The sequence below is a fragment of the Falco punctatus genome (genome assembly GCF_963210335.1).
Source record: "Falco punctatus genome assembly, chromosome: 6".
NCBI classification, from domain to species: domain Eukaryota; kingdom Metazoa; phylum Chordata; class Aves; order Falconiformes; family Falconidae; genus Falco; species Falco punctatus.
In genome coordinates this window covers 21,862,664-21,877,727 of record NC_137585.1, presented here as the reverse complement: position 1 = coordinate 21,877,727, position 15,064 = coordinate 21,862,664, and the positions used below count along the sequence as shown (strand labels likewise).

At 38.1% G+C, this 15,064-nt stretch overlaps 1 protein-coding gene across 2 annotated transcripts in view; it reads left to right on the top strand.

Moving 5' to 3' along the window:
• DERA (deoxyribose-phosphate aldolase) overlaps positions 1 to 15,064 on the top strand; it is a 105,594-nt gene extending 90,530 nt beyond the window's left edge. For both annotated transcript variants that reach the window (XM_080391808.1, XM_080391807.1), the window contains one exon: positions 1 to 15,064. This exon is cut by the window's left edge and continues 34,575 nt beyond it. The gene's annotated coding sequence lies outside the window, so the exon portion shown is untranslated.

The following is a 15,064-nucleotide window of genomic DNA, read 5'->3' as shown; positions in this document are numbered from 1 at the left end:
TTTTTACAGGCTTTTTAAAAAACGTGCTGTGTTCAAATGGCAGCAAGCAGTAAGGCAGGGTGTGGGTGGGAAGAGAAACAACCACAAAACCAAACACCACAGATTTTAAGGTAAATATTTTCATGAGGGACTGATGATAGCATTGTCAAAGTTGGATAAACAGGGAGGGGACGACGCAGTGCGCTGATCAGATCTATTGAAACTGTTACACTTGCTCTTGGTGAGCTTTTCAAAAAACTCTGGATTTATCATCCACTTAACTAGGCAGGATTTGAGAGCAGAGGATGGGCTCTGGCAGGACTGACAGCCCCCTGCTAACAGTGTTCGGTATGCTGCTCACACCCCCCCAGCACATCTGCACCTGTCCTGCCTTTCCTCTTCTGCCCTCACCCCTGCTCCTGGGTCAGACCTGAGCTGCCCCTGGCTCTGTTTGCATGTGTGTGGATGGGGACTTAATAGCTAATTTTTAAAGAAAGGGGGAAATGCAGATAATATTTCTTTTGCTACGCTATTTCAGATTCTTGCTTTAATCACAGTTGTCCCAAACCAGAGCCTGGCAGTGGGTACAAAGCTCTTTGCCCAGGTAATCTGGTACATTGCAGCAGGGCTAGTGACAGTAATGCTTAATGGTGCAGTTTGCAGTCAGTCTGAACTCAGGCAAAAACTGTATTTCCTGTACTCCATTCACATTTCTGTTTTCATAAAAAAGAAAAAAGGGTGTGTCTGTGTGGGGGTGGGGTAGGAAATGCCCCAGGAAGTTTCATAGGAGCATTTGGGATACAAATGAGGGGGGTTTGGTAGCTAGAACATTCAGTAGTGTCTTTAATAGTCACCACTTGCATTTAACTTGACACACCTCTCTCAGTTGCATGACTGAACAAAAAACTACTGTGTCATTATGATGTTTTCTTGGTTTTGAATACTTTAATACAAAGCCTTAAAAAACAACCAACAGCCACAGTAAGTACATAACGCTGCTGTCACATAAGTGTCCATAAGCTCCACTCATGGTTTCAGCATAACAAGGTTTTTCAGCCCACGGAAAGCCTCGGTGGATGTTGTTTTGTTTCAAGGAAAATATCACCATGTATGATACAGTTGGCTTCAGCCTCTTTTGGTCTGTCAAAGAAAGACCAATTAGTGTCTCAGAAAATAAGTTCCTCCCTTCCAAAAATTCCAGACTTTTCTTGCAGCTTATATTGGTAACAGTGTATCACACTGTCAGTGCCAAAGAGGGATGGGAGCGCAGGAATTGGTGATGGGATTTAGTAAATGAAGAGAAAGGAGGTGTGTCACCACCTACCGAGATTTTTACTTATTTACAAAGGTGTGAGTGTTTACAAGCTCCCTTCCCTCAAAAGTAAAAGCAGATCTAAAACAAAACTATGTAAGCCACTTCTGTCTCAACTGATTTAGGCAGCTGCTGTTGCTGATGGTATCTTTGCTTCTCGACATTCATGAATAAATTCCTTCATCTGAAACCTTATAAACATACAAGTTCATGAAACAACCCATGTGACTCCTTTTATTTTTAGGAGATTTAATAAAATATTTATACCCCTCAGTGTCCCAAATATCAATTACTTCCTTCACCGAAAAGGTATGTATGCAATGTGATTAAAAATTTACCCTACTACAAAACAATATACAATTAACTCACACATTTTCAATTTCCCCTGTCAGACATATACTGTATATATCCACATCCATCCCTTTTAAACCATGCACACCATCAATACATCCTTTAAAATTTGACAGTTAAGTAAAAAATACAGCTATTATCAGACAACGCAACCACATGATCTCCTGACAGCCACAAGCATACACGGCAGCTACCACTGGAAGAAGTCAGCATTTACTAGTGTGTGTCAGACAGCGGTCTGATTTCCCTGCATTATAAGATTCCCAAAGTACTTTGGCTTCAGAACTAGTTTTTAGAGAAATTTAGACAGATTCTGATAATTTTCAACATAACCTACAAAGTTCTATTTTAACTTTTTTAATTCCATACAATCACAATTGCATCTATTTTCTTCTTTCTCATGACAGCTTCCTTCTCCCCAAAAAGAATATCCAGCAAAAACCCTTAAAACTTTACCCCAGTAAAGCTTTCAATTTTTTCTCTTCTTTCTAAACAACATGAAATTCAATAGCAACATTTGCTTTCAGCACTGTTTTTCACATGGGAGATAATTCTAAGTAAAATTTTTAATTCCTCTTAAGTAATAGTTCTTAAAATGACTAGAGAAGTACATCTTTCACAATAGCCTTACAAAACATAGCATTAAAATCAGTGATATTAAAAAAACTTGCACAGTAAATTACTTAGTTAAAAATAATTCAAATATGATAAAATCAAATCAATAAATCCAACCAGGAAATCAATGCTCACAAAGCAGAAGCAGCATTGCAAAGCTGTGGTTTTGTTTTTGTTTTTGTTTTTTTTTTTAACTTTACATCATCCTTAAAATATTTCTTTTTAGAAAGCCTCCTGAATCTCTTTAAAAATTAACTTTAGTGCTACGTTAATATTCAGATCACAGGAACAGAGAAAGACTGAGAAAACAATATGTGAAATATGTAGCGAAATGCTGTTTATGAATACCAGATCCTATTGCAAAATACAACAGGTAACCAAAATTTGTCTTCTAGTACAGAAACATAAGGGGTATTTTTCAATTATTTTTTAAAAATGAAATAGCTATGATACAAACATCAACTGGTCACAGTTAAATTGGCATATACTAACATAGATTTTCTTCCAGTGTGTAACACCCTCTATAGCAGCAGAAGTTATCTTTATATCTATGAGGAAAGGAATCCTTCTGCTTTAATATCAGACATATTAAAAGAGCTATGTATTTTCTATTCAAAAAACCCTCCAAGTTCATTAAAGCAAAGGGTTTTCTTCATATATGTAGTGACATCCCCTCACTAAGCAGTGCCTTTAGGAAAGCCCCCATGCTTCTGTTGCTTCTGCTGCCCTCTCAGATTTAACATTTACAGTTAGCAAGGGCTCATCAGACTAACCTAAGAGGAACCACACGGTCCCCAAGCAAAGGAAAACAGAAAGAATGAGGAGAAAAAAGGAAAACGCTTCTGAGAAAGAAACTCCTCCAAATCTGTCTATGCATTCCCTCAACCTCACACACCACCAGTGCGTCATTTCTCAGCTGTGGATCCGAAGTGGCCGTCATTTCCAAGATGGGAGGAAGGTGACTGCCTGACCTGTTGTATACTCCCCCCATGATGGAGAAAATAAGCATTAAATGGGTTTGCAGGTCAGGGATGAGACTCGTAGTAGTATGACTATATAGATACCTAAGCTCCTACTGAAACCAGGTAGAAGCAAAACTTCTCAAGTGCTCATGTGCATTCAGTTCTGGAAGATCTCTAGGTTGTCTCCGCTTTGCTATTTCTGGCTTCCTACAGCCTCTGTCAATATAAAATAGCGGGACTTCCCATCTGGATGGGTCTTTCTGACAAGAAATAACAACATACGACTTCATTTCCAACAGGAGTAGAGAGGAATGCACAGTGGAAAAATGTATCTTTGAATTCATAATTTTGAACTCATTTTCATTCTCATTCTATGAAAAATTCATTTGTGCTATTAAAAACTGTTGTGGCGCAAACCCAAAAATCCAAGCCAATTTCATAATGGAAGGCAATTAAGTTGATTGCTGAATGATAAACACCACATCTTTCTTCAATGGGGATACTGTTCTTGAGTAAGCAAACTGTTTCTAAGTTCATGAATTTAAAAGAACGCATCATTTCTCTCCCAAAAGTTCAATGGAAAGCAAACATTCATTACGAAGTTCTTCAAAGTCTCAGCCATTTAAAGAGATTATATACTAATAATGAGGGTAGAAAAAAGCAAACTGACTCATGCAAAAATACTAGGATTAGAAAAAATTCCTCTACAAATGCTGACCTATATTTTTTGCATTCCAGCTGTCTATTCATTTTCAGGAATGAACATCTTCCTCTGGAATTTGTAGGTTGATTTAAGATTGGAATGAGAAACACGATGAAAGGGACAGTTATTGCCCTGCATGTAGTTTAATGGCAAAGTTTATTTCTCAAGTGGGATAATAAAACAAATGCGTAACAGAAGCTTATTGATTTATTCCCTTGGTCCAGGCTATGTGAACCATATAGGTTAAGAACTTTTATTCTGGGAGCCAACCCAACCCAACCCCATCAAGAATTCATAATGCCAGTCTAGGAATACACGCTGAACACAGTTAAAGAAATCTAGAGCTAGACAAACCTTGAAAAGGATTTAAGTAGGAGAAAAATATATGGTTAAATCTGCAATAGAGATCAGTTTTGAAAGTGAAGTCAGGTAGGAGTCTAGGGCAATAATTATAATTTTTAGATTCCTGGATTTTAGTGTCTGCAGCAGTAAAGTCATGTATGAGAAAATGCCACACCTTACTATGGTATGATCATCAATATCTAAATGTAGTTCTTTGGCTTCTGTAAACCGTATACCTTGCAGATAACATGTAGGAAATGTAACAAAAGCCAGTAACAACAATAAAGAAAACCCTTATGGCAATTTTAGGACTTTATGGTTGAAAAATCCTATAGGTCATGCCACACATTCATATGAACTGTACTGGGCACACTCAGACCCTCATAAAGGGCTTTAAGTCAAGCCAGGCAGCGAAATGAAAGCAGGTTTTATTAATCCCTGAACAAGAGTCCACTGCAGTCATGATTCTCGTCATCTAGAACTGATATTATTCACCAACAGCTGAAATGAAACTCAAATCACACAAAATAATGTTATCAAAAGACATTAGCTGAACAAAAATTTTGAACATGATATTTCTTTCTTGTTTCTCAGTACTCTTTTCTTCATTGTTTCAAAAGACACCAACAAGTTCCTAGGGTTAGAGACGCTCCATCTGTTGTATTCAGTAAATGCACAGAGAAGTGAACCCTGAATGTAATTTGAATCTTTGGACACACTAAGGAAATTAACAACAACACTAAAAAAAAAGTGAATATTCTCAGCGAGAGGGTCCTCTCTTCAACTGTCGTCTGTACAGGTGAGGCTAAGGTTTGATTAAAAATAATACAGTATTTAAATAATAATAATAAAAAAAGAAAAATTTACAATTACAGTGGGAAAACCCGATGGTTTTGATGCTTTACATTGTCAAGAAGCGGAAGGAGTTCTTTGAATATATATCTTTAGAAAGAGATTAAATATTTTGTAAACATAAATGTGGAAAAGAATGGTTTACGTGGAAAGTGCCAAACAGTGCAAGCTACAGTAGCCACTATCAGAAAGACTATAATATGCAGAAATACTGGTGCCGCAAAAATAACATGACACCATCACCTTTCATGCCAATCAATCTCAAAATGTTTTGGGGGAAACGCTGGCTTGTAGTTTGCTGACAAATGGGGTCTGGGTGCTCAGGATGATATTTCACTCAAACTCAATTTTCACTGGGTGCTCATGACCCAAGTGCCCCAGAATGGGCATTTCAACTGGAAGCTACTGCCAGAATCATAGGAGCCCAGACCTGTCCCCCCTCTCTGCTTCCTTAGTCAACTAGCTGCAGTGCATTTGAGGAAGATCAGCATCTTCAGCAGTTCTGCACACAAGTCAGTCTTGGAGATCTCCCATTCGAGAGAGATGCTTCAACTGTATTTATTATAACCAGCTACAATTCCCTGCAAGCTCCAGCTCCCTCACCAGGTTTCTATTTGAGCACAGACTAGGTTAAGTGATTTGGGAAGCACTTAAAAGACATGTGTGCTGCCAGATAATTAAAAACAAAATAAATAAAAAAAAAATCAATGTGGCTGCCTGGCATGATTCAGCAGTCAAATATTTTCATTCAGAGATATTTAGCATTAAAATTCAGACTCAGGTGTCATTAGCTATTTATGAGGGAAAGAATCTCAGTTAAGTAGTCTTGATTTGTTAACAATTCAAGTTACAATGGAGCTTTTATTTCTTTTTAATTGTAAGCAAACAACATTATTAGTACTCAAGGCAGACAAAACAGCAGTATTATCACTATTCATTTACCATTATTACTAAAAAGTACAAGAAAAAGCAACAAAACCCCCCAACCTCAATCTCTTCCTCCACCCCTCAAGATATCCTTTCTAATCCTATAAAAGCATCTGTCTTTGATTTCAAGTGGAGTACCTGCTGTGCAGGATGCAATGCCAATCCAATTTGTGTGCAACAAAACCAAATGGGTTGAAATGAACTCTGCATTTTAAAGATGTTTTTGTTTAATCATTACCGTCACTCCTCTTTAATGAATACATTAATCAAGCAAAACTTCAAGCAAAAACGGAAAGGCTCATCTCCAGAAATGAAAAAACAAACAAAAAACCCCCCTATCTTCACAATATCCGCTACCGTCAAAGCACTGTTACACTTTCCTTTGGCAGAACTTCAAATGCATATTACTGTAGGTTGTTTGGAGACATTAAGTAGAAGCAGCAGCAGCTCCCTCCAGAAAGATGTGGAGGAGGAAACAGGTGAGCTGCCGTGCAGCCTCAGCTCTGCTACTGCGCTGATTAATGACCCGCTACACAGGATGTACAGCCCCGAGTTTTCCTGAGCACCCCCTCAAATGGCCCTAGAATTCCATTTTATTGTAAGGAAACGAGAAAGTTCAATACTACAGTGTCAGCAACATGTGAAAACCATGTATATAACATTTATTCAGCCCTTCAAAATTAGTTTGTTTCAAAGCTTGGTATCAGTAAGAACAGTTCAATATTTGGAAGATTTCCACCAGACGATAAAAGGCCCAGGTCTGGCTTAAAGAAACACTTGTTTTTAGAAATTAGGGTATGCAAATACTTACTTCTGACATAAGTTCAGTCACAACCCTTATTTACCTTATGATTTTTATCTGAATTTTTGAAGCAGGAATTGAAGATGAATGTGCATGGGGAAAATGCCAGCAAAGAACAACAGAAAATGGGAGAACAGCACAGATTTTCCAGTATAGCATTCCCACGATCTCCATCACCCAGGCAAAAGTAAGGATTTGTTGAAATTTCACCATTGTGTTACACTGAAACCAGGCAGTTATTTCACAAATAAACTGGAGATAATTCAATATAACTTGTTCAGATGACAAATGCATTTTCTATAAATGTTTTTCCTTTATAAGCATTTCGCTTGTTGTGATTGTCATACTCTTTCATCAAGGTAATGTTTAGAATCCATTACTTCTCTCTTGCTTCATTTGTGCATCATATGTTTTCCAAACGTTTAGAGCATTTCTGCTGATCACTGCCACCAAGGTACCATGTGCAAACCTGGGGAAAATAGTTGCTGACAGCTGTACCAAAGTTGCAATGTTCCTTTGAAAGGCTTTATTACAGAGCTAGGTCCTTTCCAGGAGGAATTACCCAATAGCACTCCATTAAAGGATCATAAAATTTTTAAAGACGTTTTATGATTAGGCCAGTGACCTTTACTAGAATTTCTCCCATGGCTTCCACAAATCTTATCTCAATGTGGAAATAAAAAACAGCAGAGGAACATCATATTGTTTAAATTAATGTGTAGTTTGACAACAAAAAAGGGCAATGTTTCCTGTATTAGATAGATTAAGAGGAATATAGTAATATTACATAAAATTATCATACATTCTTTTTTTCTTAAGAGAGAAAAAAAAAAAAAGGTTTTGATGTGCTTGCTCGATCCCTGGAGGGTTCATTTTCTTTTTTAATATTTCTGAACAAAACTAGGAAGCAAAGTTGGCTATTCTGATGCACAACAGATAGACATATTGCTGTTCTGATGCTACTAACTAGATTAGTTACAGCTGGTGTCATTTCTGGAGTTACTAAGTGGGCAAAGGACAGTTGACTCCTCTGCATGATCATATAACAAGCAGTCACCAGACTGGGCAAACAACACTTTCCACCTTCTGATGTCAAGGTCTGGAATTCACTGATGTTTTTATTCTACATTATGACAACCACAGAACGGGTCTTTTGTTATCCATTTATTTTAAAAACTCTCCCATTTAGGATTATTCCAGAAAAGCCCACTCAGCCAGCAAAATGGGAGACTCCGTTCCCCCAATGAGCAGTGAGTGAATCTGATCACAGCCAGATTCAGAGAAGGGAAGGAGACAGCTCCTCTCAGTCTCATTACAGACTCCAGATGAACCAAGGTACACATGAATTATGCAGGAGGTAATTTGAAAAAGTTGCATAAAAAGTTGAAGTTGTGATTATTTGTCATCAATTACAAAAAAAAAATATCTGTCACCTTTAGCAATAACATTTATTTACCATTTATTCCTCTGTTACACACTCAAAATAATAGCTAATATTTTTCTTACTCTTTTTTCCAAATTTTCCATTTGAAAAGCAATTAAAAGATATCCTCAGATATTCTTCTGAGAAAGGCTCAATTTCCTGATTTCAGTTGTTGATGGATATGAAGCAACATCACATAGGGAGGAAGAAAAAGACAAGAGAAAGAAGTCATCCCAACCTGTCAGGCACTTTACAGCATAATGAGCTACGATGAAAAACAAGTCAAACGCTGAGAAAACAAGCAAGCTTGGAAATTTGATCTTACTGACGGGATCGGGAGTAATTAATTATCACCCATGTGACCGCTGGATGTCCCCACCGTTCCTCAAATGCAGCAGTTACAAAACCAGCAGGTCTGACAAAGAGCAGGGAGCACGCAAGAAGGCAGGTAGAGATGATTCCCACAGCAGTCGATTCCCCAACGCACGCAGATACACACACACACGCCTGCCTGTGTGGGAGCAACCCAGAGAGCAGGGGAACAGCACATCACACAAGCTGATAGAGAAACACTCCGAATACAATTTTCACCAAGTTCACTCGGTGTCTGCTCAATGCTTAATAATGCAACGCCGAGTGAGGCTGGGTGACAGATCCTCAGAGGGAGGCAGGAAAGCAGAGTTACTTCTGAGATGTGCAGAAAGCCTGGATTAGAGCGTGGCATGCAAAGGGGCAAATAGAAAAGGCCTTTGCACCTAGGCGAGAGGAAAGGTGAGCAGGAGCAGGGATGCCAGCATAAGACTACCCAGCAGCTGCCAGTCAAAAGCATCCAAAAGAGCTGTAATAACAAGAGAACATCTGTAATGCTATGGGGTACTCTTCATATCAAAGCTTTGAGGGCACTGATGGGATGAAAGTGGGAAAAGGCAAAAGAAAACAAAAACAAATCCCAAAATACACCAGGAAGACTACTACACATCCTTCTTTTGAGGTCAGGTCATATGAGAGGTTCAATTTCATGTGAAGGTGTAGGAAGCAGAGGTGTTAGCATCAACTCGGGTTTTTTTGTCATGTGATAAAAAGCCAGACCCAATTCTGCCATCAAGGAAGGACCAAGTGCCTTGCTTACTATGATAAAAAGGAAAGAGGTCATCCTATTTTTTAATTCCTACTAATAGATTCAAAAGCAAATTTCAAATCAACTATGTGTCTATTTTGCAGAGTTAGGAAGCTCAAGCTCTGATAACTTATGACTTTGTTCATGCTTGTAATGAGAAGTTGCACCACAAAAAGCACCAACTCCCTCCTCTGTCCCCACATCCTTCTATTAGCACAGCTCACTGATGTTAGATGTTGAACAACAAAGCTATGGGAAGAGCAGCAGTTGCTCATACAAAATAGTATTTGAAGAGTTTGCATGCTGTGAGGGTGATTTGTGAGTTTATTCTCTCTCCTCCATCTTTCTCCCCTCTTCCTACTACTTGTAGAATCACAATCAGTGAAGGATGTGGGCCATGGCTGATTTTGCCTTGGACTTCAAAGAGCAAGGCATAAGAAGCCTGCAAGAGCACAAGCACTAGCAGAGATACTAAAAAGAGATAGAAACTGAAAACAAGCACCTAAATTGCACATTTCACTGTAACACGCTGAACTGGCAATTAGTATTATGTTTAGTTATTAGCATTTTGATTAGTTACATAAGCTATTGGGATGAACAGAAAAACAGAATTAAGGATACCTCCTTCAGCCTGGATGCCTGGAAATGTTTACCAGAAGGGTTTTGTATTTTGTTCTGTATTTTTTCCCCTCACACACCATTAGAAGACTGACTGGTCTGACACACTGGATATTCTTTTGTTCGGATTTCAGATGTTCACAAAACAGAGCTGCAATGAAAAGGCAGGTTTTTTTAGGGGGAGAGCCCTGGGGAAGGGAAGTGCATGAATACATTTGAATAATAAATTAATTTGAGAATTTCATGGTTTGCAATTAAATTAATTAGGTACTCTGAATTACTGGCCAGTGAATCTTCAAGCTTGTTCTCCTCAGTTTGAAGTGATGCATATACACAAGTGTGCCAGAAAGCCTAGATAGCTTTTGTTCCCTCCCCTGGATCTCATCTATACTTTCAGATCAGCAACTGACCACAATACATATGCTTTGCATGAAGAATAAAATAGATAAAGTGATTTGCTGAGATTTCACAATAATAATAAAAAATTGTTGCCTGTTAGGCTGACTTCTTGTAGTCAACGCTCTCTTTTGCAGCATGTTGTCTGACAGAGAGAATTCATTGTGTACGTTTCAGCCTTCCCAAAAAAAGAGTTACTATCATGACTCTTCATCCAAAGATCTGAGATTGCTTAAAAATGTCAGGGATGCTTTATGACAGCTGTTCAAATTCTGAGTGGTTTCTTTATAGCTTTTGGCTCTAAAGGAGGATAAGTAACATATCTAATCCCCAGACCTGATTACTTTCCCACATTTAAAATGGAGACTGTGCACTCTCATTTTCAGACTTGTTGTTAGAAAGCTGGTTCTCTGGCACCTCCTCCACCCTCAAGACGTTACACGTCCACTTGACTGGAAGCTGAAGTCCAGTGAGAGTGCTCTGCATTAATCAGGTGCTACAATCAGAAGTCAGCCATAATTAAGACCTATGCAAGTTTAGGGGAAAAAAACAGGATAACAGAGAAAAAATATCAAGAAACAGTTAAAATCCATTGAGGCAAACATTTTGGGGCCCAAAGGTTCAAGATACTATCCACTCTCTTTGCCCTAGAGCAGGAGGAGTTTAGCCTGTAGTCTTATGGCTGTATAGTAAGACAGACCTTTCAGAGTCAGTCTGTTCCTCCAGTTTTAGTATTATTGTGGTTGGAAAATTTTAAGGCCTACCATGGCATAATTTAACATAAATCTTTAGCCACTAAAGATACAACTGAACCCCACTAGTCTTTACAAAGAATTACCAGGCTCATAGGAATTGTTTAGGTAAAACAAAAACTATCAAGCCATTGCTGGGGTCCTCCTCAGTACCTCCACAGCAAAGGTTCTGCCTGTGCGAGCTGGAAGACAATCGAACGGAGAAGTATTAAAAGGTGTCTGCAGAAGTGGGGGCAAGGCTTAGGCCAAGTTTGTTCATACCTTTATTCTATAGCATTTGTTCTTTATCAGCCATTAATTTAGCAGAGAAGAATTTGCCCCAGAATTGCTACAGTTCTCTCTGATTAAGTTTTGGTTATTCTTGTGTGATAGAAAATGCATGCATGAAATTGCTGTGTGGTCCAGCCTGAAACACTCACAATGCCTCAATGGAGCCCTTTAAGGATGATAAACTAGAACAAGACTACACAGCAAATCCCGTCTTGCACTAAGGAGTCTCACAAATTCTGTTTTAATTTTTATAAACAGATTGCTTCTTGGGTTGTTATTATTAGTGTGAGCTGGACAGCTTGAATTAGAGAATAATTTATTCCCTGTGCATTTCTAATTACAGAAAAGAGGTTCACTCACTGACACACTTGTCCGTCTTGTTCTTTCCTGTCTTTCAGGCATGGCTGATTGCAGTTAAATAGACAGACCAGCGCAAACTGCATAAGAAACACAACTCTGTCAAAAAAGGACTGAAGTGTTACCATTAATTATTCTGGACCATGTGCTCATTTACAACAGATCTAACATGAGAAATATTCTCAGAGGTGTCAAACAGCCTCAGTTTCATAGGTGCATGGGGGTAGCACTGACTAAATGTTTGAGTGACTGGTAGGATGTGACCTGCCAGAGACCCTTGAAGCTTGGGGATTTCATGTGCAATTTGTGTTTCAGCATTCAATAGATAATTTAAATTGGGCCACTCTCTCTGAGCATTTCTGAAGGATCTACATGCCTGAGCCTGTGTTGGAACTGCACAAGTATCTTGGAAAAAAAAAAAAAAAAGAAGCATTTATGAGCATCTGTGCAAGTGATTATTTGGAACTCAGTGCATCTTAAAAAGGCTTGAAGAAAGTGAGAATATTGTTTTCTAAAGAATGTCGAAAGGTAGGTGTAACACTCACTAAGTGCATAGGAAGATAGCTTGAAAATGCTAACTGGGGAAAAAATAACCATGATTTAGTCAACCCTTACTACAACAGGGAATGTTATTTTAAATAACTGACAGAGAATAGTTCACTTTAGCCATGAATCAGATGAACAAACTTTGCAGAGGCAAGAATCAATTGACTGGTAATTCACATTGGAACTGAAAAGAATAGAAGCACTGGTTTTACTAAGTTATAAACTTCAACTGTTTCAGCCAGAACTACAAGGGTACCTACCCTCTTTCTGGTCAATTTTTTTTTAAATACAAGAAATACATAATTTATGTGTGCCCTCAGTGCCACTCTACTTAGTCTTTTTAACATCTATGCAATCTTACAGACAACACCTTCATCCACTCTCCTGTATTCTCAAAAATAACTTCCTACCCCAAGCAAAGATTAGCAATCAAAAGCTCTTCCATAATGAAGCAATATCATTTTCAAATAGGTAATAATCACCTTCTTACACCTTGGTGCAGTTTGATGCTCTATCTGTTGTTGAAACTATTTGCTTATTTTTGCAAGACCTGCATAATTTCTGTATTTGAATCTCTGCAATGAAGTTTCTCCCTTGAAGTCACATACATTCCATAGGATGTTTTTTTTCCCCCCACAGAATATGTAAGGCAGGATGCTCAAGGTTTTATACAACAGTCTCACTTTAAAGTTTAGCTTACAAACAGCTTAAGCTTAAAGAGTGTTTCCACTAAATGACAGCTCTTTATAAACAGTGACAAAGCTTGTTAAGGGGGTTATCATCTGTTAGCATGATATTAAAATCTCTCAGGTTTTTCACCTGAATATTTAAAAAAGGAACAATTTCAAGACAACAGGAAAACTCTATGAGCCAAGGTAAAGAAATTCAGAATTGCATGTAGTGCTGGATTTGCTTTCAAGCAGCAGCATCTTGCAACCTCTGGTTTACTATTCAACATCTGTTATGAATTTATGATTTTGCTTGATATCAAAGATTGCCTCTTTCTGCCAGATAAACAGACAGTACCTTCATATTGCATTCGCTGACCATCCAAAAAACAAAGCTGAGATAACTTGCTGTGCCTTTTTACTAAGTGCCACTATAACTACTATCCTCAGCCTCATCAGCAATCTTGCTTCTGAAGTTCACATGACATGATAATAAAAGCATTCAGGATCTGGTTTCAAAAGATGCTTTTTACCAGGCTACAAAGCAGGTAAGACAAATGCTGACTGCTGTAAGGTTTTATTTGTTGGTTCCCTCCCCCATCATCATGGTTGAGTTTTTTGGTTTGTTTGTAAAGTGTTTTAGATTTCAAAACATTTCTTCTTATCTGAAAGGAAAAAGGAAAGAAAAAAATATAAAAAGGAGTATCCAGAAAATGCACTCCTACATTTAGTCTCCATCCAGTCAGCACACTCCACTGGGTATACAAGACTCAGCTTCAAAACCTCTGTTCTAAGCTAAGCTGTTCCAGATGTGACCGAGCAAGCACTTGAACAGGAGTTTCCCACAGTAACACGAAAGAAGCCTAACCCTCAAAGTGTAAGGTTAATACCTGCAGTATTTTCTAGACGTGCCTTTTCCTCAAAGTGGATTAGGTAATCGGAAAGAGCATATTTAGGCTCTACATAAAATCCTGGTGTTTGGAAAAGTCGTGGACTATTCCCCAGCCAAACTGTAGATATAAATACTACACATTTTAATTTAATCTGGAAAAAAAACCAATGAGACAAAAAAACAACCTCAAACTAACCCAACCCAACTCCCACCATCAAAAAAAGATAAAACCCAAACAAAAACCAACCAAAGAAAAAAGCAAGGTAGGAAAAGATGCTGGTCATAAAACATGTTACAAAAAGTTTCTGCTGATTTTCTTTTAGAGTATGTGTTCTCCAACAAAATGTGTAGACTGTATCCACAACTTGGTAGTCTTAGGATGCACTATCAAGTACGCTGCAGAGATGAAGTGTCTTCAAAACACTGAAAAATCATTGTCAGAGCAGTTCTTCTCAGTCTTACTATCACTGAATATTAGCACTGAGTAACTAACTTTAAAGAGTCAGCACCAGTACCAGTAAACTGCATTAAGGTTCAAAAGCCAATCTCCTCTGAATTGAGAAAATCTATATTTATGGTTACAGACAGAGACTGAAAATAGAATAATTTAAAGCGCTACATCAACAGAATATTATTTCTGTGGTGGGACTTTCTAGAGACCAGGTAGATAGAAAAGCAAAGGTAGTTTTTATTCTATTCAGAAAAGAGACATGATGAGAAGACTTTCGAATTTTTGATATTAAAACACAGGAGATTTCAAATAATCTTCTGGAAGGTAGTTGTATTTGCCCTTGCCAAGGCAAAACTCGTACATGTCACAAGCAACAAACACCAGGCTAAATTCTAAAAGCTTTAGTTCTGATCTGCAGCTCTGTTCTAGGGCCACAAGGAAGGCACTCCCCTACCTCATCTTTACAACGCAGAGTTCCCACAGAAGCTGAACAAGACTGATTTTCATATCAAGTGTGTCACAAACAGCTTTTTTCCATCGCTGGCAGAAAGCAAGTGATTCTAGAAAATTTACAAGAACTTTCAAGATGCAATAGTAGCTCCAGCTAAAAGAAGGGAAAAGAAATCCAGCACAGACCCATACAGTTTGGTTTAATGCTGTCAAATTACCTCCAAAGTATTTGAATAAGACATACTCAGGTTTCTTTAAAGAAAAAGAAAAAAAAAAAGA